General features: G+C 44.4%; 1 protein-coding gene and 1 long non-coding RNA gene across 9 annotated transcripts in view; one reads left to right on the forward strand and one right to left on the reverse strand.

Annotated features, from left to right (window-relative positions):
• The window catches only part of samd4a (sterile alpha motif domain containing 4A), a 234,686-nt gene that overhangs the window by 63,969 nt on the left and 146,854 nt on the right, over positions 1-23,863 (forward strand). The gene's annotated exons all lie outside the window — the stretch shown is intronic.
• LOC133473498 (uncharacterized) lies at positions 16,114-17,721 on the reverse strand. The gene is made up of 3 exons (XR_009787111.1): positions 16,988-17,721; positions 16,523-16,594; positions 16,114-16,249 (listed from the first exon to the last, which is right to left on the reverse strand). It is a non-coding gene; the product is annotated as an uncharacterized LOC133473498 (long non-coding RNA).

Genomic DNA, 23,863 nt, shown 5'->3' on the forward strand with positions numbered 1-23,863 from the left:
ATTCCAACCAGATGTAGTATTTTGACAATTCTAATTTTTGGGAAATCTTCTCATGTTGCTACTACTTTGCTAGCATGACTTATTCATGATGGAGTATTGCCAAACACAAAAAGTTACCAGTTGTGTTTTTAGTTTTTGGGAATTTACATCCATCCATTCATCCAGCCATCCATCTTCTACCGCTTATCCGAGGTCAGGTCGTGGTGGCAGTAGCTTTAGCAGGGACGCCCAGATTTCCCTTTCCCCAGCCACTTCATCCATCTCTTCCGGGGGGATCCCGAGGCGTTCCGAGGCCAGCTGAAGGATGTAGTCTCTCCAGCGTATCCTGGGTCGTCTCCGGGGTCTCCTCCCGGTGGGACGTGCCTGGAACACCTCACCAGGGAGGCGTCCGGGAGGCATCCGAATCAGATGCCCCAGCCACGTCATCTGGCTCCTCTCAATGTGAAGGAGCAACAGCTCTACTCTGAGATCCTCCAGGATGACCGAGCTTCTCACCCTATCTCTAAGGGAGAGCCCGGACACCCTGTGGTGGAAACTCATTTCGGCCGCTTGTATCCGGGATCTCGTTCTTTCTGTCACGACCCACAGCTCGTGACCATAGGTGAGGGTAGTAACGTAGATCGACCGGTAAAACGAGAGCTTCGCCTTTCGGCTTAGCTCCTTCTTTACCACAACGGATCGATACAAAGTCCACATCACTGCAGACGCTGCACCAATCCGCCTGTCAATCTCCCGTTCCATTCTTCTCTCACTTGTGAACTCTTGAACTCCTCCACTTGGGGCAGGATCTCATCCCCGACCTGGAGAGGGCACGCCACCCTTTTCCGACTGAGGACCATGGTCTCAGATTTGGAGGTGCTGATTCTCATCCCAGCCGCTTCACACTCGGCTGCGAACTGCTCCAATGAGAGTTGGAGGTCACGGCTTGATGAAGCCAACAGAACCACATCATCTGCAAAAAGCAGAGATGCAATACTGAGGCCACCAAACCGGACCCCCTCTACGCCTCAGCTGCGCCTAGTAATTCTGTCCATAAAAGTTATGAACAGAATCGGTGACAAAGGGCAGCCTTGGCGGAGTCCAACCCTCACCGGAAACGAGTCTGACTTACTGCCGGATATACGGACCAAACTCTGACTCCGGTCGTACAGGGACCGAACAGCCCGTATCAGGGGGTTTGGTACCCAATACTCCCGAAGCACTCCCCACAGGACCACCCGAGGGACACGGTCGAACGCCTTCTCCAAGTCCACAAAACACATGTAGACTGGTTGGGCGAACTCCCATGCACCCTCGAGGAACCTGCCAAGGGTGTAGAGCTGGTCCACCGTTCCACGGCCAGGACAAAAACCACACTGCTCCTCCTGAATCTGGGATTCAACTTCCCAACGGACCCTCCTCTCCAGCACCCCTGAATAGACCTTACCAGGGAGGCTGAGGAGTGTGATCCCCCTGGAGTTGGAACACACCCTCCGGTCCCCCTTCTTAAAAACGGGGACCACCACCCCAGTTTGTCAATCCAGAGGCACTGTCCCCGATGTCCACGCGATGTTGCAGAGGCGTGTCAACCAGGACAGTCCTAGAACATCCAGAGCCTTGAGAATCTCATCCACCCCCGGGGCCTTGCCACCGAGGAGCTTTTTAACCACCTCGGTGACCTCAACCCCAGAGATAGGAGAGCCCGCCTCAGAGAACCCAGACTCTGCTCCCTCATGGTAAGGCGTGTCGGTGGAATTGAGGAGGTCTTCGAAGTATTCTCTCCACCGGCTCACAACATCCCGAGTCGAGGTCAGCAGCGCCCCATCCTCACTATACACAGTGTTGATGGTGCACTGCTTTCCCCTCCTGAGACGTCGGATGGTGGAGCAGAATTTCCTCGAAGCCGTCCGGAAATCTTTCTCCATGGCCTCACCGAACTCCTCCCATGGCCGAGTTTTTGCTTCAGTGACCACCAAAGCTGCATTCCGCTTGGCCAGCCGGTACCCATCAGCTGCCTCAGGTGAGTCCGACTATATCTAGTCGGAACTTCTCGACCTCACACACCAGCTTGGGCTCCGTCCCTGCCAGAGAGGTGACATTCCACGTCCCTAGAGCCAGCTCCTGTAGCAGGGGATCGGATCGCCAAGGTCCCCGCCTTCGGCCACCGCCCAGCTCGCACTGCACCCGACCCCTATGGCCCCTCCCACAGGTGATTAGCCCATGGGAAGGGGGACCCACGTTACCCTTTCTGGCTGTGCCCGGCTAGGCCCCATGGGTGCAGGCTTGGCCACCAGGCGCTCTCCTTCGAGCCCGAACTCCAGTGGAAATTTACAATCAATTGAAAATACGAGAGGTGATCGACTTATCTGACAAATCTGTGAGAACAGTTATGTTGGTGGTGGTTTTCTAGGCCCAGCCATGCAGCCGTCTGTGTAGGACACCGCCATTATATATATTTACTCTTGATTTGTCTCAAGATCTTTCCAATTCCTTCGTTTTAACTTTTTTTGCTAACTGGAATTAAATCTGGCCAAGAAACTATAATAATCTATAAGAGGCTGCTGTGTGCTCTCGCGAGGCTGTGTGTGCACGGTGCACGTATGTAAATGATTGAAAACACCCCTCGGTCACGTCTTCTGTCTCTACAGTCCCTGATTTGCTGTTTTTGCCGCGCTGTGCCAAGTTTTAAAATACAGGCAAAATTACAGGCATAAGATGGGGCTGGAGAGGGATGATTGTTAAAGATCATTTTAATAATATTCTCCTGTCAGTTCGTACAGACAGTTTTAACATACAGTGGTGCCTCGAGATACGTGTGACCCGACTTTAGAGTTTCTCAAGATACGAGCCGTCGATTGGCCGAGTTTTGCTTTGACTTGCGAGACGAAACTTGATAAACAAGTGCTGTATGGCAGTAGGAGGTTCCACTCACTTGACATCAAGGAGCACTTTGGCTGATATGATGAGTAAATATTCTTCAAAGAAGAGGCTTCAAGCTGTACAATGCCACTACCATTTGGAGTTTACTTGAAAAGTAACGTCAAATCTAAGACAATGACACATTGTGTATTTGAAACACAGAGCCTCCATTAAGCATATGATGGAAAACACCACAGCCACACAGGCTAACAATTAACACCACACAAAAATAAAATACAATAATGCTAGCCAGGTGTTTCAATCAATTTGTATAAGAGATCGCCGTTGAAGTTATGGAGATACGCCTGCAGAATACGCGTGACATTGATGTGGAGGATTCACTCGAAAGCAGATTGATAGGCATGCATAACATTATTATTGTGGGGTGCAAATGTTGTTACTGTGTGTTTATACACAATGCCGTACTGTTGAGTGCAAGTTTTTATTTTGAATTAAAAGACATGTAAAAGTGAAATTTTGGGACTGCTGACGAGACAGACACTTACGGCTCTAGCACATGAAAGGCAGGGGTTGAGCGAGTAGGGGGAGAGAGAGAGCGTGTGTGAGACTTTTGGCTTGATTACGCTTCAGTTTGAGACGGGTTGATTTGTCATGAACGGAACAGAGGATAGGACCCAAAAATGCACGACTCCAAAACAAATGGACAGTTTCCAAAAAGAGAGGTTTAATAGACGGGGATAGGTCGGTACACAAGCAGGCAATCCAAGAAAGGCAACAGTATCCAAAAACATGAGGCAAAGAGGCAAGGTCGATAATCGGAACAGGGTCAAGTCTTACTGTGAGTCTGTGACGTGGAAACAAGGAATGCTGGACATCATTGACAAGGTTCTGGAAAACAGCTGGAGCGTTAGTAAGCCCAAAAGGCATTACCAAATATTCATAATGTCCCGTTGGTGTGTTGAATGATGTTTTCCATTCATCCCCCTCCCTTATCCTGACTAGATGATATGCATTTCTTAAGTCCAGTTTGGTGAAAATCTTGGCTCCCTCCAGGAACTCAAAGGCAGTGGAGATGAGAGGAAGAGGGTACCTTTTTTTTTACCTTGATCTCGTTGAGACCCCGGTAATCGATACAGGGTCGCAGGGTCTTGTCTTTCTTGTCCACAAAGAAAAATCCTGCTCCCGCAGGGGATGAAGATGGGCGAATGATCCCGGCTGCCAGTGATTCTTCCACGTACTCCTTCATGGCCTTGTGTTCCGGCCCTGAAAGAGAGAACAACCTCCCTCGTGGGGGTGTGGTTCCAGGCAGCAAGTCAACAGCACAGTCATAAGGTCTGTGGGGTGGAAGGGATTTGGCCTTGGACTTGGAAAAAACGTTTTTAATATCCTGGTAACAGGTGGGCACTTGAGATAAATCAGGATCCCCAGATGGGGTCAGTGGATTGTCCTTAGAAACATAGCCCTGAACATCACATGGCGGCTTGAAACAGTTCCGGGCGCAATTGCTGCCCCATGACATAACCTGCCCAGAGGACCAGTCAATGTGGGGGTTATGTAATTTCAACCATGGGTTCCCTAAGATAAGGTCATGATTCATGGTGTCAAAAACATGAAAACTAATGCGTTCCAAGTGAGAATCAGGAAATGTCAATGTGAGTGTTTGGGTGCGGTGAGTGATCTTGCCCATAAAACTGCCGTCTGCAGCATCGGTGTTGCGGTGGCATTTTATTTAAAAGGTTCTAAGGTGCATACGTCTAACGAGGATGGAGTTGAGTAAGTTTGCGTCAGAACCAGAGTCAATTAATACAGGTGTATGAATTTCTTGATCAGGAGAGCATAGTGTCACTTTAGGAAGAACCCGTGTAGGGTCTTCCTTAATGAAATTCAGACTCACCTCTCCCGTGCCCTTGCTACTGGCACCGGCAACTTTGACGTGACAGTTGCTCACGGAATAACCCAACTGACCGCAGTAGAAGCACTGCCCTTCCCTCAGCCGGCGTTGACGTTCCTCAGGGGAGAGATGGAACCTGCCCAGTTGCATGGGTTCATCCGTGGGGACGCTAGCCAGTGGGTTGAGACCGGAACCAGGGCATCTGCCTTTGTTTGACTGGTCACCGAGGCTCGTCCTCCAAGTGCGCGGTGACGCAGCCCTCTGCCGATCTCCATCCAGCTCGCGATCCAAAAGCCTCTTGTCGATTTTTACGGCGAGAGCGATGAGCGTGTCCAAGTCGGTCGGCAGGTCTAGCGGGACTAAATGATCCTTGACGGCGGGGGATAGTCCTTGAAAAAAGGCATCGAGTAGCGCCCGATTATTCCAATGACTCTCAGCTGCTAGAATGCGAAACTCAATCGCGTAATCTGACATCCTGCGCTTGCCTTGTTGTAAGGTGACAAGGGAGCGAGCTGCCTCACAATCTGGAGTGGAAAATTGAAAAATTTGCTCCATAGTCTTTACGAAAAAAGCCCATGAATGACACGCGGCGGAATTGCGGCTCCATTCAGCAGTAGCCCACGCCTCCGCACGACCAGTCAGGTGGGAAATGACGAAAGCGATTTTTGCCCGCTCGGTGGGGAAGGCAGCTGCCTGCAGCTCAAAGTGGAGTTCGCACTGCGTGATGAACGGCTTAATGTTCCCAGAATTTCCAGAGAACCTCTCCGGTTGAGAGAGCTGTGGGCAGACAGCAGCGAAGGTGGCAGGTGGCTGCATGGTGAGTACTTCACATGGAAATACCGTGGCGGTATTGGGTGTGGTGCCAACTGGTTCCTTCTCTTGAATAATTTTCATAAGAAGTTCAAACTGCGAGGCCACCTGTCTCATCATATTGTCCTGATGCCTTGACAGTCCCTCTCGATGAAGGTGGAGGGCAGCAATCTGCTCATCCTGCTTTGAGAGGCGTTGACCCTGCGCTTGAAGGGCTTTGCGCACCGGGTCTGAGTCTGCTGGGTCCATGTTATGGCCAGTTCGTTCTGTCATGAACGGAACAGAGGATAGGACCCAAAAATGCACGACTCCAAAACAAATGGACAGTTTCCAAAAAGAGAGGTTTAATATACGGGCATAGGTCGGTACACAGGCAGGCAATCCAAGATAGGCAACAGTATCCAAAAACATGAGGCAAAGAGGCAAGGTCGATAATCGGAACAGGGTCAAGTCTTAATGTGAGTCTGTGACGTGGAAACAAGGAATGCTGGAACGCGACGACAAGGTACAGCGAACTGGCAACGAGAGGGAATGAGAGACGAGGTTAAATACAAGGGGTAATTAGGGTGAACGAGGCAGAGGTGGTGAAGATGCTCACAGGAGCAGGTGTGTGTGAAACAGGGGGGAAGACAAAACCCGGAACACACACACATGACATGATTAAAACCAGTTAATATCTTTACATTCTCTTTTACTATTTTTATGACTATACTGTAATTTACAATATACTGCTACTTGTCTTATTTTAAAAACATGTTTTAAAAATTGTGGTGTGAACACCGCTGGAACGGATTAATTGCATTTACATTAATTTGAATGGGGAAATATATTTTGAGATATTTTGTGTTAATATGTTTTAAGATAAGTGCATGGTCACGGAACTAATTAAACTTCTTCCTGATTGTTAATATTATATTTTTTTCAATAAAAATTTCCCCTGTAACATTTCGTTGACTTTGTCAAATAGAGATGGGTGGTGCGAGTCGTCCCTCTTCCAAACCTGCTTTTTTTGGTAAGCAAAAAATTCCCATACAGCTGACTTTGTCTTTTTCGACAGTTTGGTGGGTGGACCTTTTTCATCACTCATCAAACTCACTCGCTGCTCGCATTTTATGAATCTCACTGTCATACGAGGCAGGACGACTGCAATGATTGGCGTTGCAGCTAGGATGCCTGGATGATATGATTGATTGATGCTTCCAGGTATCCTGGCTGCCGCATCCAATCATATTGCAGCGGAGCACCGTCCTTCTGGGATTCATAATTTCATAATAACCCATGGCTGCAGACTGCTGGTGATGGAAAGTTTAAGTGGTTTTAAAACTGTGACTTTTTAGAACCGCCGTATACAGTACCAGAAACTGGCCCATGCCTAATTGGTAATATTGTACGTGTTTATATTGTTGTGTAACATTTTCAAACCTACAAATGATGTGTTGCATCATAATCATAATGACAAAAAAAGTTATTTTGACTTTGACATTTGGACAGCTGTGATGATCTGTGATGACCTTTCTATTTATTAATAAATGGATAACGTTAGGCAAAATACTAAGTTATTAACTTTTTTTGAGTTTGAGTTAGATTTTTTGTGCATTTGTTGAATAGGCAGAAATAAAGTTCCGTAATTTATTATGTGCACCCATGTACAACCCCAATTCCAATGAAGTTGGGACATTGTGTTTAACATAAATAAAAACAGAATACAATGGTTTTCAAATCATGTTTAACCTATATTGAATTTAATACACTACAAAGACAAGATATTTAATGTTCAAACTGATAAACTTTATTGTTTTTAGCAAATAATCATTAATTTAGAATTTTATGGCTGCAACACGTTCCAAAAAAGCTGGGACAGGGTCATGTTTTCCACTGTGTTACATCACCTTTTCTTTTCACAACATTCAATAAACGTTTGGGAACTGTGGACACTAATTGTTGAAGCTTGCTAGGTGGAATTCTTTCCCATTCTTGCTTGATGTACAGCTTCAGCTGTTCAACAGTCCGTGGTCTCTGTTGTCGTATTTTACGCTTCATAATGCGCCACACATTTTCAATGGGAGACAGGTCTGGACTGCAGAGAGGCCATTATAGTATTCTTTTACTACGAAGCCATGCTGTTGTAACACGTGCAGAATGTGGTTTGGCATTATCTTGCTGAAATAAGCAGGGGCGTCCATGAAAAAAAACGTTGCTTGGATGTCAGCATATGTTTCTCCAAAACCTGTATGTACCTTTCATCATTAATGGTGCCTTCATCATTTCATCATTAATGGTGCCTTCACAGATGGTGCCTTCACAGATGTGTAAGTTACCCATGTCATTGGCACTAACACAGCCCCATACCATCACAGATGCTGGCTTTTGAACTTTGCGTCCATAACAGTCCGGATGGTTCTCTTCCTCTTTGGCGTGGAGGACACGACGTCCACAATTTCCTAAAACAATTTGAAATGTGGACTCGTTGGACCACAGAACACTTTTCCACTTTGCATCAGTCCATCTTAGATGAGCTCGGGCCCAGAGAAGCCGGCGGCGTTTCTGGGTGTTGTTGATAAATGGCTTTTACTTTGCATAGTAGAGTTTCAAGTTGCACTTACAGATGTAGCGCCAAAGTGTATTTACTGACATTGGTTTTCTGAAGTGTTCCTGACCCCATGTGGCGATATCCTTGACACATTGATGTCGGTTTTTGATGCAGTGCCGCCTGAGGTATCGAAGGTCACGGGCATTCAATGTTGGTTTTCGGCCTTGCCGCTTACATGCAGTGATTTCTCCAGAATCTCTGAACCTTTTGATGATATTATGGACCGTAGATGATGAAATCCCGAAATTCCTTGCAATTTTATGTTGAGGAACATTGTCCTTAAACTGTTTGACTATTTTCTCATGCACTTGTTCACAAAGAGGAGAACCTCATCCCATTTTTGCTTGTAAATGACTGAGCAATTCAGGGAAGCTCCTTTTATACCCGATCATGGCACCCACATGTTCCCAATTAGCCTTTTCACCTGTGGGATGTTCCAAACGGGTGTTGGATGAGCATTCCTCAACTTTCTCTGTCTTTTTTGCCACCTGTCCCAGCTTTTTTGGAACATGTTGCAGCCATAAAATTCTAAGTTAGTGATTATTTGCTAAAAACAATTAGGTTTATCAGTTTGAACATTAAATATCTTGCCTTTGTAGTGTATTCAATTAAATATAGGTTGAACATGATTTGAAAATCATTGTATTCTGTTTATTATTTTTTATTTTTAACACAACGTCCCAACTTCATTGGAATTGGGGTTATATTAATCAACCAGGACTAGTGCTGATTTATTTGGGAAAATACTCCAATTGTGAGTTTAAAAAACACAAAAAATTAAACTCATATTGTGAATGTGATTTAGAATGTAATTATTTGGGGGGAATTTATCTTCAGTATTATTCACCAAACGCAAGAAATCAATTATTCTGTAGTATGACCAACACGACTATGGATCTTCTTCTTTTCCATTCGGCTTGTCCCTTTAGGGGTCGCCAAAGCGCGTCATCCTTTTCCATGTAAGCCTATCTCCTGAATCCTCCTCTCGAACACCTGTTCCCTATTAGCCAGTTCACCTCTGGGATGTTCCAAAAAGGTGTTTGATGAGCATTCCTCAACTTTCTCAGTCTTTTTTGCCACCTGTCCCAGCTTTTTTGGAACGTGTTTCAGCCATAAAATTCCAAGTTAATGATTATTTGCGAAAAACAATAAGGTTTACCAGTTTGAATAGCTTGTCTTTGTAGTGTATTCAATTCAATATAGGTTCAACATGATTTGCAAATCATTGCGTCAGGAAGGGCATCCGGCTTAAAACTTTGGCAAAAAAATATGAGCGTTCATCCAAACAATTCCTTACCGGATCGGTCGTACCCCGGGTTAAGAAAGTCCGCCACCGGCGCCGTCAACCTGCAGGGCGCCGTTGGAAATTCAGCAACTGTGGGTCGAAGAAGAAGAGGTGGGAAAGCAGATTCTTCAGCAGAAAGAGAAGATGAAAGCACAGAGCCTAGAACTGATAATGAGGACTTTGAATGTTGGGACAATGACAGGAAAATCTCTGGAGTTGGTTGACATGACGATTAGGAGAAAGGTTAATATATTATGTGTCCAGGAGAACAGGTGGAAAGGCAGTAAGGCTAGAAATTTAGGGGCAGGGTTTAAATTATTTTACCATGGTGTAGATGGGAAGAGAAATTGAGTCGGGGTTATTTTAAAAGAAGAGTTGGCTAAGAATGTCTTGGAGGTGAAAAGAGTATCAGATCGAGTAATGAGGCTGAAACTTGAAATTGAGGGTGTTATGTATAATGTGATTAGTGGCTATGCCCCACGGGTAGGATGTGACCTAAAGGTGAAAGAGAAATTCTGGAAGGAGCTAGACGAAGTAGTTCTGAGCATTCCAGACAGAGAGAGAGTCGTCATTGGTGCAGATTGTAATGGACATGTTGGTGAAGGAAATATTGTTGATGAAGACGTGATGGGTACGTGCGGCAGCCAGGAAAGGAATTTGGAGGGACAGATGGTGGTAGACTTTGTAAAAAGGATGCAAATGGCTGTTGTGAACACTTTTTTCCAGAAGAGGCATGAACATAGGGTGACCTACAAGAGCGGAGGTAGAAGCACGCAGGTGGATTACATCTTGTGGATACGATGTAATCTGAAGGAGGTTACCGACTGTTAGGTTGTGGTAGGGGAGAATGTGTTCTGACAGCATAGGATGGGGGTGTGTAAAATGACTCTGGTGGTGGGGAGAAATATTAGAAAGACAAAGGCAGAGCAGAGAACCATGTGGTGGAAGCTGAGACAGGACGAGTGTTGTGCAGCTTTTCGGGAAGAGGTGAGACAGGCTCTTGGTGGACAGGAGGAGCTTCCATAAGACTGGACCACTGCAGCCAAGGTGATCACAAAGGCAGGCAGGAGAGGACTTAGTGTATCTTCTGGCAGGAAAGGAGAGAAGGAGACTTGGTGGTGGAACCTCACAGTACGGGAAATCATACAAGGAAAAAGGTTAGCTAAGAAGAAGTGGGACACTGAGAAGACCGAGAAGAGGCGAAAGGAATACATTGAGATGCGACACAGGGCAAAGGCCAAACAAGAGGCATATGATGACATGTATCTGCCATACATGTCATCATATGCCTCTTGTTGGACACAAAAGAAGCAGAAAAGGATCTATACAGGCTGGCCAGACAGAGGGATAGAGATAGTATTAATTGTTCCCCTGACAGCTTAGCTCCTAAGGTTGCCACCTACAGTATTTAGAGTCACTTTAAAAAAATATACGCCCTGGTAGCTTAATTAAGAAACTTTGGTGTCATATTCGATCGAAAGAAAGAGAAATTCTGGAAGGAGCTAGACGAAGTATTTCTGAGCATCCCAGACGGAGAGAGAGTCGTAATTGGTGCAGATTGTAATGGACATGCTGGTGAAGGTAATAGGGGTGATGAAGAAGTGATGGGTAAGTACGGCATCCAGGAAAGGAACCTGGAGGGACAGATGGTGGTAGACTTTGCAACAAGGATGCAAATGGCTGGAGTGAACACTTTTTTCCAGAAGAGGCAGTAACATAGGGTGAACTACAAGAGCGGCGGTAGAAGCACACAGGTGGATTACATCTTGTGCGGACGATGTAATCTGAAGGAGGTTACCAACTGTAAAATAGTGGTACGGGAGAGTGTGGCTAGACAGCATAGGATGGTGGTGTGTAAGATGACTCTGGTGGTGGGGAAGAAGATTAGGAAGACAAAGGCAGAGAAGAGAACCATGTGGTGGAAGCTGAGACAGGACGATTGTTGTGCAGCTTTTCGGGAAGAGGTGAGACAGGCTCTCAGTGGACGGGAGGAGCTTCCAGAAGACTGGACCACTGCAGCCAAGGTGATCAGAGAGGCAGGCAGGAGAGTACTTGGTGTATCTTCTGGCAGGAAAGGAGAGAAGGAGACTTGGTGGTGAAACTCACAGTACAGGAAATAATACAAGGAAAAAGGTTAGCTAAGAAGAAGTTGGACACTGAGAGGACCAAGGAGAGGCAAAAGAAATACATTGCGATGCGACACAGGGCAAAGGTAGGGGTGGCAAAGGCCAAACAAGAGGCATATGATGACATGTATGGCAGGTTGGACCTTAAAGATGGAGAAAATGATCTATACAGGTTGGCCAGACAGAGGGATTGAGATGGGAAGGATGTGCAGCAGGTTAGGGTGATTAAGGATAGAGATGGAAATATGTTGACTGGTGCCAGCAGTGTGCTAGCTAGATGGAAAGAATACTTCGAGGAGTTGATGAATGAGGAAAATGAGAGAGAAGGGAGAGTAGACGTGTGGTGGACCAGGAAGTGGCAATGATTAGTGAGGGGGAAGTTAGAAAGGCATTAAAGATGATGAAAAATGGAAAGGCAGTTGGTCCTGATGACATTCCTGTGGAGGTATGGAAGCATCTATGAGAGGTGGCTGTGGAGTTTTTGACCAGTTTGTTCAATAGAATTCTAGCGCGTGAGAAGATGCCTGAGGAATGGAGGAAAAGCGTGCTGGTGCCCATTTTTAAGAACAAGGGTGATGTGCAGAGCTGTGGGAACTATAGAGGAATAAAGTTGATGAGCCACACAATGAAGTTATGGGAAAGAGTAGTGGAGGCTAGACTCAGGACAGAAGTGAGTATTTGTGAGCAACAGTATGGTTTCATGCCTAGAAAGAGTACCACAGATGCATTATTTGCCTTGAGGATGTTGATGGAAAAGTACAGAGAAGGTCAGAAGGAGCTACATTGTGTCTTTTTAGTGCGAGAGAACACCTATGACAGCGTACCCAGAGATGAACTGTGGTACTGCATGCGAAGTCTGGAGTGGCAGAGAAGTATGTTAGAATAATACAGGACATGTACGAGGGCAGCAGAACAGAAGTGAGGTGTGCTGTATGTGTGACAGACGAATTAAAGGTGGAGGTGGGACTGCATCAGGGATCAGCCCTGAGCCCCTTCCTGTTTGCAGTGGTGATGGATAGGCTGACAGATGAGGTTAGACTGGAATCCCCGTGGACCATGATGTTTTTTCAGATGACATTGTGATCTGCAGTGAAAGCAGGTAGCAGGTGTCGGAACAGTTAGAAAGATGGAGGCATGCACGGGAAAGCAAAGGAATGAAGATTAGCCTAATATATGTGCATGAATGAGAGGGGTGGTGGGGGAAGAGTTAGTCTACAGGGAGAAGAGATTGCAAGGGTGGATGACTTTAAATACTTGGGATCAACCGTCCAGAGCAATGGTGAGTGTGGTCAGGAAGTGAAGAAACGGGTCGAAGCAGGTTTGAACGGGTGGAGGAAGGTGTCAGGTGTGTTATGTGACACAAGAGTCTCTGCTCGGATGAAGGGCAAAGTTTATATAACAGTGGTGAGGCCTACGGATTAGAGACAGTGGCACTGAAGAGACAAAAGGAAGCAGAGCTGGAGGTGGCGGAAATGAAGATGTTGAGGTTTGCCCTCGGAGTGACCAGGTTAGATAAAATTAGAAATGAGCTCATCAGAGGGACAGCCAAGGTTTGATGTTTTGGAAACAAAGTTACAGAGAGCAGAATTTGATGGTTTGGACACGTCCAGAGGAGAAATAGTGAGTATATTGGTAGAAGGATGATGAGAATGGAGCTGCCAAGCAAGAGAGCTAGAGGAACACCAAAGAGAAGGTTGATGGCGAGGGAAGACATGAGGGCAGTTGTTGTTCGAGAGGAGGATGCAGGAGATCGGCTTACATGGAAAAGGATGACGCGCTGTGGCGACCCCTAAAGGGACAAGCCGAAAGGAGCTCTTATTTTGAAATTCACAGCCCTACTATTATCTACTATATGAGAAAACACACAGTTGTGCTCATGTGTTTGATTACCCAGGCAAGATTTGTACAATTCTTTAAAGAAAAAATGAAGGGCCAGGCGAAACAGATTTTATTTTAATGGGATTAAAATTAAACTGTAAAGCATTTCAGAAAAATATGATCATTAAATAAAACATAACCATAAAGAAATTAATGATGGTTGTTGTTCAGTGATCGTATTTATAAAAAAAAACAATTTCACAAATTGTGCCAGGGTATGTAAACTCATGAGCACAACTGTACATATATGCAGTCATACGTACCCCTGTCATATTGGAATGAAAGTGTAGGCTACACCTTTTTCCTCACCTCTCGGTGGCGGTGGCATATTAGAATGGAAGTGTACACCTTTCTCATAACCTCTAGGTGGCGATGGCATATTGGAATGCAAAGTATACCGCTTTTTCATAACCTCTAGATGGCACCATGCATTTATAAAATGTGAAAGTTTTTTCCATTTTCCTCTATACCGACAGTATTGTATAATGCGCACTATTGACTTTTGACAATTTTTGGGGGGGGAAAATGCACATTATTCACGAGAAATTACGATACACCAAATCATTCTGAACTACCATGTTGTGGTGAGCTATTCGTGAAGTTAACCCAGTGATTTCCAACCTTCATGGAGCCAAGGCACATATTTTACAATTGAAAAATCTCACAGCACTCCCACAAACAAAAATGTCACAAAAAGTGGTCTAATAGAAGATTTGTTCTGTCTGTCACTATGCCTCACTGGCATACATGAATAAAGATAACATTATTTTTTGGAACAAAATAATTTCATGAGCAATTAAGTAAAATTTGATAATTTCCCGCGGGGCACATGAGTGTGCCGTGAGTGCTCTTCAGGTGTGCAGACTGGTTGGGAATCACTGAGTTAACCTACTGAGATCACCTGTTACAGCTGAAAACAGATAAAATAACTAATATACTAGTAGGTATTATAAATATATGAAAATTTAATCACACATAAATCGTGGACCGGCGGCACGGTGGGCGACTGGTTAGAGCGTCAGCCTCACAGTTCTGAGGACCTGGGTTCAATCCCCGGCCCCGCCTGTGTGGAGTTTGCATGTTTTCCCCGTGCCTGCGTGGGTTTTCTCCGGGCACTCCGGTTTCCTCCCACATCCCAAAAACATGCATGAATTGGAGACTCTAAATTGCCCGTAGGCATGACTGTGAGTGCGAATGGTTGTTTGTTTCTATGTGCCCTGTGATTGGCTGGCAACCAGTTCAGGGTGTACCCCGCCTCCTGCCCAATGACAGCTGGGATAGGCTCCAGCATGCCCGCGACCCTAGTGAGGAGAAAATGGATGGATGGATAAATCGTGGACCATTTGTTGCTTTTGATTATTTCAAAGTTGTCAATGTTTGGTTTGAAAGTACAGATGCGGGTTTTATTTTCGAACACAGATACTTTCGCACAGCAAAGACATACCTGTAAAGTATGTACCCGTTTGTCTCTCTTTCCATGTGTAATGATCAAAAGCCGTTACGTCAGTTGTAGAAATGCCTTACTTCTGCCTCATCTTCTCAAAGACATTTTAAGAATTATTCCTATTTTCCAACACCATCACTTAACTGGTAATGTTTTCTGAGTGGCCAACCCATATTGCCACCTGTATTAGAAGATTTATTATGTGACAGAAGAGTCTCTGCTAGGATGAAGGGCAAAGTTTATAAAACAGTGGTGAGGCCAGCCATGATGTATGGATTAGAGACAGTGGCACTGAAGAGAAAACAGGAAGCAGAGCTGGAGGTGGCGGAAATGAAGATGTTGAGGTTCGCTCTCGGAGTGACCAGGTTGGATAAAATTAGAAATGAGCTCATCAGAGGGACAGCCAAGGTTCGATGTTTTGGAGACAAAGTTAGAGAGAGCATACTTCAATGGTTTGGACACGTCCAGAGGAGAGAGAGTGAGTATATTGGTAGAAGGATGATGACGATGGAGCTGCCAGGCAAGAGAGCTAGAGGAAGACCAAAGAGAAGGTTGATGGATGTCGTGAGGGAAGACATGATGGCAGTTGGTGTTCGAGAGGAGGATGCAGGAGATAGGCTCTCATGGAAAAGGATGACGCGCTGTGGCCTAACCCTAACCCTAACGGGACAAGCCGAAAGGAAAAGAAGAAGATTAGAAGATTTTGACTCATCTTTCAAGGCCTACAGAATATTGTGTTCTATGACTATATAAATTGGAACCTACCAAAATAAATATTAAACCCTCTTCTTTCATCAGAAAAAAGGTTTATTTCTACCTTTTTCAGTTATTCACTAATCAGCAGTTGAACATAGGTAATTTTCACCAAAAAGCCAGTTTCCAAGTATAAAACTGAGAAAATTAACTTTTTGTGACAAGTTGCATTTCAAGCAAAACTTTAACTTAAACGCTAATATTTTTTGCTTTTTTGTTACCTCAAATATCTAAACAGTACAACACTACTACTACAACAATATAAACACTGACAAAGGGCTAGTATATGTGTGTGCATATGCGCATGTGTGAGTGAGAGAGACTGGTTGTGTTGTGTGTGTGTCCATCTGCCTGTGTGTCTTTTCCTCTGCAATGGGGCAGACTGCTGTGGTGTGCTTCAACATACTCCAGAAAATGTAGGCTTCTCTGGTCCACAATGTGTTTGACCAGCTCGTCTGTGAGTAACAGTTCCAAGAAGTCAGCAGGCTCATCAGAATCCAAGTCTGCGGTAGAGTTTAGGTGTCCAAGGGGTTGCAGTGAAGGGGATCTTATTTGGCCGGCAGTCAGCCTCATGCCAGTCAGATTTATCCCTACCTCTGGCAGGATACACAGCCTGTAAATTATAGAAATATTTACAAATACCATAAAATACAATTTTAAAAAATATATTTTTTAATGTTGTAGTGTGACGTGGATACAAAATATTTTTTTTTAAATTTAAAATAAATCTTTGTACTGCCAGTGAGAGTGGGAGGGAGCTCTCGTCTGGATGCACATACTATAAAATTAATTATTAAAGAAATATATACGATTACCGTAAAAAAAGTGTATATTTTGTTGCTGCTGTGTGAAATTGAGAAACATTTATTTATTTATTTATTTTTACCTTCCTTGTTTGTTCTGCCAACCGGAGGAGGGACCTTTGTCACCTTACTGCTGGGTGCATCATCTGTAAATTCTAGAAACATTATAAACAATTATAAATACCACAAAATGTTTTACTGTTGCAGTAACACAATACTTTTTTTTTTTACCTTTCCTCACCACACACATATTTTCCTGCACTTTATCCACTTACATTTACAAGTGTTACTACAGTAGTCATTTTCTCCTCATTGCTCAACTTTTGTGTGTGTGTGTGCATGACTTTTTATAACTAAAAGAATGACAATAAAGAAGTCTATCTAGTCCTTCGAGCCATCTTTACTCCACATCTACAGGGTGCATGATCTGTAGACATATTAATACTGGCAACAGTGCTTAGTAGACTGAGTAGTGTGAATGTGAGGGAGGAGGGGGGGGGGGATTGGTGAAGCTAAGGAAGTTAGCAAGCAAGCTAATGAGCTCTTACCTCTTTTGTTTCTGTCCAAAGCATCAGGACATGAGCATCTGCTACCTTACAGCGTTATCATTTTTTTCCTTCTGTGATCGCCATCGTCATCCATCAAACATGATGACCTCTTTTTATTTGTTTTGTCCCTGAAGATATTCTGCTCCATCGTTAGCTGTCTGTATTTCTTCATTTTTCTGTTTTATCCACGTTTCTCTCATCTTCAGCACTGCTTCAGCAAGTCTCCGCCTCACTTCCTTTTTTTTAGGTATTGACTGACCTCTCATCCAAGATGCTGCTGGGGATTTTCATGGCAGAGAAATTCATTCCAAGCTTCAAAGTCACAGTGGCGTTGCACCTAGCCTTTCTTAGCCTCTCCCCATCAAAAAAACAATGTATGAGTTTTCTCGTCATTGGCGGGGAACGCTTAGTTTTCAATTGACAAGTCTGGTCAGATTTTGCAGGCCACATAAAATAACTGCATCGCAGGCTGGATTTGGCCCGCAAAACTTGACTTTGTTTATGTGTCAGAGTGTAGTATCAGGTCAGAATGGCGCGCAGAGTTCACTGGTGTGCATTGTCCATAATGATATGCTGTTTCAGTTTAGAACAATTGACTCTCTATGTCTGAGGTTTTGGTGATTTCTGTGTATCTGACTTTGTTTCAATGGTTTCTTTGCAGTCATGCTCCTGTGATTCATCAGTTGAGAGCAGGCCTCTACCTCACTATCTTACTATATACAGACAACATAATTTGTCTCACTGAATTACCTCAATATGAGTCTTCTGTCTTTGAATTGTACTCTTATGTTTGAAGGTTTTCAAGCAGCCGGTCATTCTGATTGGTGTTCTCGTACACTGCATTAAGTTTTTGCTCATGCAAAAAAATTTATTAAGACTTGAATCATTAGCCAGCAGTGTAGTCACTACATTGTAGTGGCATCTAGTAATCGGCATGACAGTTCTTTTAAGTGTCCTGAATCATTAGAATCAGTTTGTTAAAAAGATCCATTCAAAAGATTTGTTCACCGAATCGTTCAGGTCTTTTTCACAAAATCATTCAAGTACTTCCTCATTCAATTAATGATCAAACCCTGAGGTTCACGTTCACTCAACATGTTCACCGAAGGACTATGCGTTGTTGTTGTCACTTATTGTAAACTGGGAAAGGCGGGGAAATTTAAAAATAATAAAAAAAATTAAGCTCAATTATCTCTCTCTCAGCAAGATCTCGAACACGAGATCTTAGGTTGTGATGCGTGAACATGCGTGCAGCGAGCTCAGCTACCGAACATCCTTCCCCATCCCCTTACGTCCAGCTAGGCCCTCGCTGGCCGGCGTGACTTTTCTGCATTCCACCGAGGTGGACATCATCGCTGACACCAGCACCTGCCACCCGGGCTTCCTGCTCACTCACTTTACTGTTATTGTCATCTGATTAGTGTAAAGTGTCTTTGAGTGTCTTGAGAAGTTGAAGATGTAGAAGTTTAATGTATTATTTTTATTATTATTATTACACAAAAAGCATGCATTGCATTAGAGACACAGAGAGGGTGATATGTATGTGTAAATATATACGTTTTATTTTTAATTTCTTATTAATCTCTTCAAATAAATATCTCCCATTAAACTCCCTGCTGCTGCCGCTTCAGCTTGCGTTGCACTGGCGAATGAAACTCACGTCGGTCTCCTGTCCTCTCATGACTTTATGTGTACTCTGTTAAGATTATGGAGACACCATCCGACCCACGCCTCGTGTGTGCGCTTGTTTCCATGTGCTTGACTGACTCAACATTAGCCATTAGCTTGAACAAAACGGCTGCTAGTGAAAGCTATTCAGGACGCAACACAACTCACTTGGTGCCAGACAGCACGACACTGAGCCAAAATAACACAGCACACATTACGTTTCAGGCAAGATGTATTTTTTTTTAGTTATGAGCAAAAATAACTCATGAGTACGTTCACTGCGTAGTATGTTGTTCCTTGCACAAAAGAATCACTCATTGTACTAGTCTCAGTACGTAGAGTGGGTTGTCCAGTCACCGAAGGGTAGCTGGTTCGAATCCTGGCTCTGACTGTCCGTATGCCGAAGTGTCCTTGGGCGAAGACACTCAACCCTAATTTGCTCCCAGTGGGCCTGGCAGTGCCTTGCATGGCAGCAGCCGCCCATTGGTGTATTAATGTGTGTGTGAATGGGTGAATGTGAGGCTTTGTAAAGCGCTTTGGGAACTGTGATGGTGTAGATAAAGTGCTATATAAGTGCAGTCCATTTACCATTTACTGCATCGCTCCTTAGCGGATCACGAACGAAGAAGTTCAACGAACGAATCACTCTTCAGTTCTTCAATACACTAGTAGATTCAGTTCAATTAAGTCCCTCCCCCGCCTGACGCTTCAGGCAGTGCCGTGCAAGCTGCTCATTGGTCATTCGCCGAAGTAAGTGACAATGCTGGCGAATGACTACATTGAATGAAGTCCCGCCCCTGCCTGCACGCTGGCTGGTAATTTGCTGAAGATTCACATGAGTGACAGAATGCTTCAGCAGTTCCGTTTCAGCTCCCAACCGACTCACGGCAGTGGGCGGCGGTCAAGCTCAAAGAACGAATCATTTCATAAACTGATTCAGTTCAGTACATTCACTAAATGCTCCCAACTTTAAACACTATTATTTAGCCAAACAATTGAAATAACTTATCAAAATTAGACACCACAATGAGGAACAAACATCAATCTTGGCTAGAATTGCAACAGATAAATCGCAATAAGAAACTCTCAAATTCCCATTTATTGCTACAAGCCTCAAACGCCATAACTGTTTTAAGAACCCGATTTTCCACCTTAACGGCCCGGTGGAAAAGTCTAGACGCTACAGAATCTCAATTATCTCCAGGCAATTTAGAGTTGTCAAGTAACCTACCATGCATGTTTTTGGGATGTGGGAGGAAACCAGAGTGCCCGGAGAAAACCCACGCAAGCACGGGGAAAACATGCAAACTCCACACAGGCGGTGCCGGGGATTGAACCCCGGTCCTCAGAACTGTGAGGCAAACACTCTAACCAGTTGACCACCGTGTTGCCCTGTCATGATACAGATTTTGAAATGAACAAAATACTTCTTTATTTTAGCACGGGAACGGTGGAATTGAGTACCTACAATAATGACTAAACAATAATATATTTATGACATGCGAGAAATTGTTCCAATAATTTCAAAAAAGAGACGGAAACTTCCTCCAGTACAATAAATTAAAAACAGCAATTAAAAAAAGAATCCCAACACTTCACTCACAGTGTTTGCACCAAACTAGACATTGGAAATAGCAGATCTTTGTCTTCTTTTTATTACCCCAAAATAATGATTCCGCAGGAAAGTCTTGCTCGACGTTGCGGTGGACTTTGTTGCTTCTTTTACCGACTGTCACACGTGTGCCACAAACACACTTGTTGACACAAACACGGTTGTCGCTCACATTTCTGGAACAAAGGTCTGCATTTAGCCTATTGACGTGACTGCACTCTGCAGCTGCCATCGTCAGAAGCCGTGCCAGCAAACATCCAGGTTGGCACCTGATCAGCCGAGTGAGAGAGTGCTTCAACCTGCTCCCTCCTCCCACCCTGCTCCAATGACAGACAGCACCTCCATAAATTATTCACAGCTAAAATAATCGTTGCATCTTATCGTTGATTGATTTTGATTGGAAGGGATATTAGATTCCTGAATGATTTAAAGGCTGACTTGGAGCTAGTCACAAGATTTAACTAAGCTCACCTATGATAAAACTCCTTTCAACTCTGCATTTTCTTGCGTTTGTGTCATTTAAGCGTACTGCAGCAATTGGTCCTGGCGTCCCCCAGAGCAGTCTTTTGGGTGTGCTGAGTGTTTGTGTGTGCTATTTAAAGGTAATGGTAAACAGGACGCGCAGATACAGCCAATTCATAGACACGCTGGAAGACTTAAGGTGCCCCCAAACAGACCAAAAAAATCCATCCATTTTTCGTACCGCTTATCCTCAAAAGGGTCGCAGGCGTGCTGGAGCTTATCCTAGCTATCTTCGGGTGAGAGGCGGGGTACACCCTGAACTGGTCGCCAACCAATCGCAGGGCACATATAAACAAACAACCATTCACACTCACATTCACACCTACGGGCAATTTAAAGACTTAAATTAACCTACCATGCATGTTTTTGGGATGTGGGAGGAAACCGGAGTACCCGGAGAAAACTCAGGCATGGGGAGAACATGCAGACTCCACACAGGTGAGGCCGGATATGAACCTGGGTCCTTAGAACTGTGAGGCGGATGTGCTAACCAGTTGGCCACTGTGCCGACAAAAAAAAATGTCTTGTAAATTTGACACATAAGAGAAAAGAGTGTTGTTAAGCCGGACTGAAATTTTTTTGCAAAGGATTTGATTGAAATCAGGCTTCAAAATGTTCAAGAATTTCGACAATTTTTTTCAGCTTGCAGATGCTGTGGGTGCGTCGCTAAATTCTCTCTTTCAACTGTCAATCAAATAAGTGCCTTCTTTCATAGCTCCTAAGCGAGGGGAGGAGAATTTACAGCGACAGAGATTGCACACTGTCTCACGGGCTGTAGAGAAGCAGCCGCTGAGCGGGCATTATGACCATAAGCCACGCTGGCAGGACAATTTTCCTTTCTTTTGAAATTCAGCGGGATAATGATGGCTGTGCCATAAGCAGCCACAGCTGCGCGACGTGCACCGGTCCCACTTGATGAATTTTTTCCCCTCCTCCTCCTCCTCCTCACCCCATGATGTGTGGCTGGCAACTCTGAGGCTAACGCTGTTGTTTTGGAACTCTGGCGGCTTCTCTAACTGCTGTTGGCGGATCCTGTCCGGTTCACCGTTGCCAACTCAACAAAACTCACTTGGTGCCAGACAGCACGACACTGAGCCCAAATAACACAGCACACATTACGTTTCAGGCAAGATGTATTTTTTTTTAGTTATGAGCAAAGTTTGACGGCCAGTTGCACGCCATACCGGTGGTAATGTGTTCAAGTTAAAAGGAATGAGGAAGTGGCAATTCTGCCAAACGGCCACTGCATGGAATAAGGGGAGTGGTAAGGGGTGTGTTTATATAGTGGTTGAGGGCCTCATGCTAAAAAGTATACGCCCCAGCCCCATGATGTCACAGGGCTAGTTTTTAGCCCTGCCCAAAAGATCTGGCCAAAAGAGATGAAGAAAAAGTTTTAAGCTATATCTCAGCAATTGGTTTGTACATTACCTCATCTGTGTTTTGCTACCAAAATTGGGGGGCACAAAAAGTCAACAGTAAGTGAGTTAGGATTTTTTTGGAATGTGCAATTGTGGCATATTTTTGCACATTCACATGGGTCATACTTTCGGGAACTTGTCCTACAGCTTTCATCATCCAGTTGAGTTCAACCTTGGTCTGTAAGGTCTTGAACGTGGGACATTAACTCATTCACTGCCAGCCTTCCCAGTTAACATGGATATTTGACTTCTAAATCCATCAATGGCAGTGAATCTGTTAAAAGCTTTTTCTTTCACCATACTATATGACGGGTGCAGGGCATCAAAATTTTGCACATCAAATTTCCTTTGCCACAAAACAGTAAATAAGGACTAATAATAATAATAACTCCCCTGTACATCCATCCATCCATTTTCTGAGCCGCTTCTCCTCACTAGGGTCGCGGGCGTGCTGGAGCCTATCCCAGCTATCATCGGGCAGGAGCCGGGGTACACCCTGAACTGGTTGCCAGCCAATCGCATGGCACATACAAACAAACAATCATTCGCACTCACATTCACACCTACGGGCAATTTATAGTTGTCAATTAACCTACCATGCATATTTTTGGGATGTGGGAGGAAACCGGAGTGCCTGGAGAAAACCCACGCAGGCACGGGGAGAACATGCAAACTCCACACAGGTGGGGCCGGGGATTGAAGCCCGGTCCTCAGAACTGTGAGGCTGACACTCTAACCAGTCACCCACCGTGCCGCTCCCTTGTACATGTTCCAAAAAATCCCTTCTTGTTTCATAACAGTCACAGCCTGAACATCTGTATGACAATATTTTGTTTAACATATTCCACTACCGAGTGGTGACCAAAATATCTTCCTTCACATTTTAATGTATTGCGCCAAGCACGTTGAGCAGATCCACCTGAATAGTTTCCCCACTGTAATGTTTAAGATCATCAAACAAATGTAAATAGCAGACAAATACAACCTAAACCTAAAACGCTGTTTTAAAATCATGATTTAATTTATTAAGGAAAAAAAATGATCAGTTACCTGGCCCTATGTGAAAAAGTAATTATCCCCCTTGTTTAATCATAACTTAATTGTGGCTAATCACAATTTTTGGTTAATTTTCACTGATCACACGCAAGCCTGATTACCTCCAAACCTGTTCAATCAAGAAATCACTCAATCTGTCCTGACAAAATCAAGTCGAACAAAAGATCTAAAAAAGCTGCAACAAAATGACACGATCCGAAGAAATTGCAGAAGAGTTGAGAAATAAAGCAATTGACATCTATCAGTCTGGAAAGGGTTACAAAAGCCATTTCTAAAGCTTTAGCGAACCATAGGGAGAGCCATTATGCTCACATGGAGAAAACATGGAACAGTGGTGAACAGGAGTGGCCAGCCTGCAAAGATTACACCAAGAAAACGGCAACGCCAAATCCAGGCCACAAAGGAACTCCGGACAACTTCTAAAGAACAGCAGGCATCCCTTGCTTCAGTTAAGGTCAGTGTTCATGACAATAAGGAAGAGACAGCAAAAATGTCAGCCATGGCAGGGTTCCAAGGCGAAAACCACTGCTGACCAAAAAGAACATAAAGGGTCGTCTTACTTTTACAAAAAAAAAACAAAAAAAAAAAAACTGAATGATT

The sequence above is a fragment of the Phyllopteryx taeniolatus genome, unplaced genomic scaffold, assembly GCF_024500385.1.
Source record: "Phyllopteryx taeniolatus isolate TA_2022b unplaced genomic scaffold, UOR_Ptae_1.2 contig_26, whole genome shotgun sequence".
In the NCBI taxonomy this organism is placed as follows: Eukaryota; Metazoa; Chordata; class Actinopteri; order Syngnathiformes; family Syngnathidae; genus Phyllopteryx; species Phyllopteryx taeniolatus.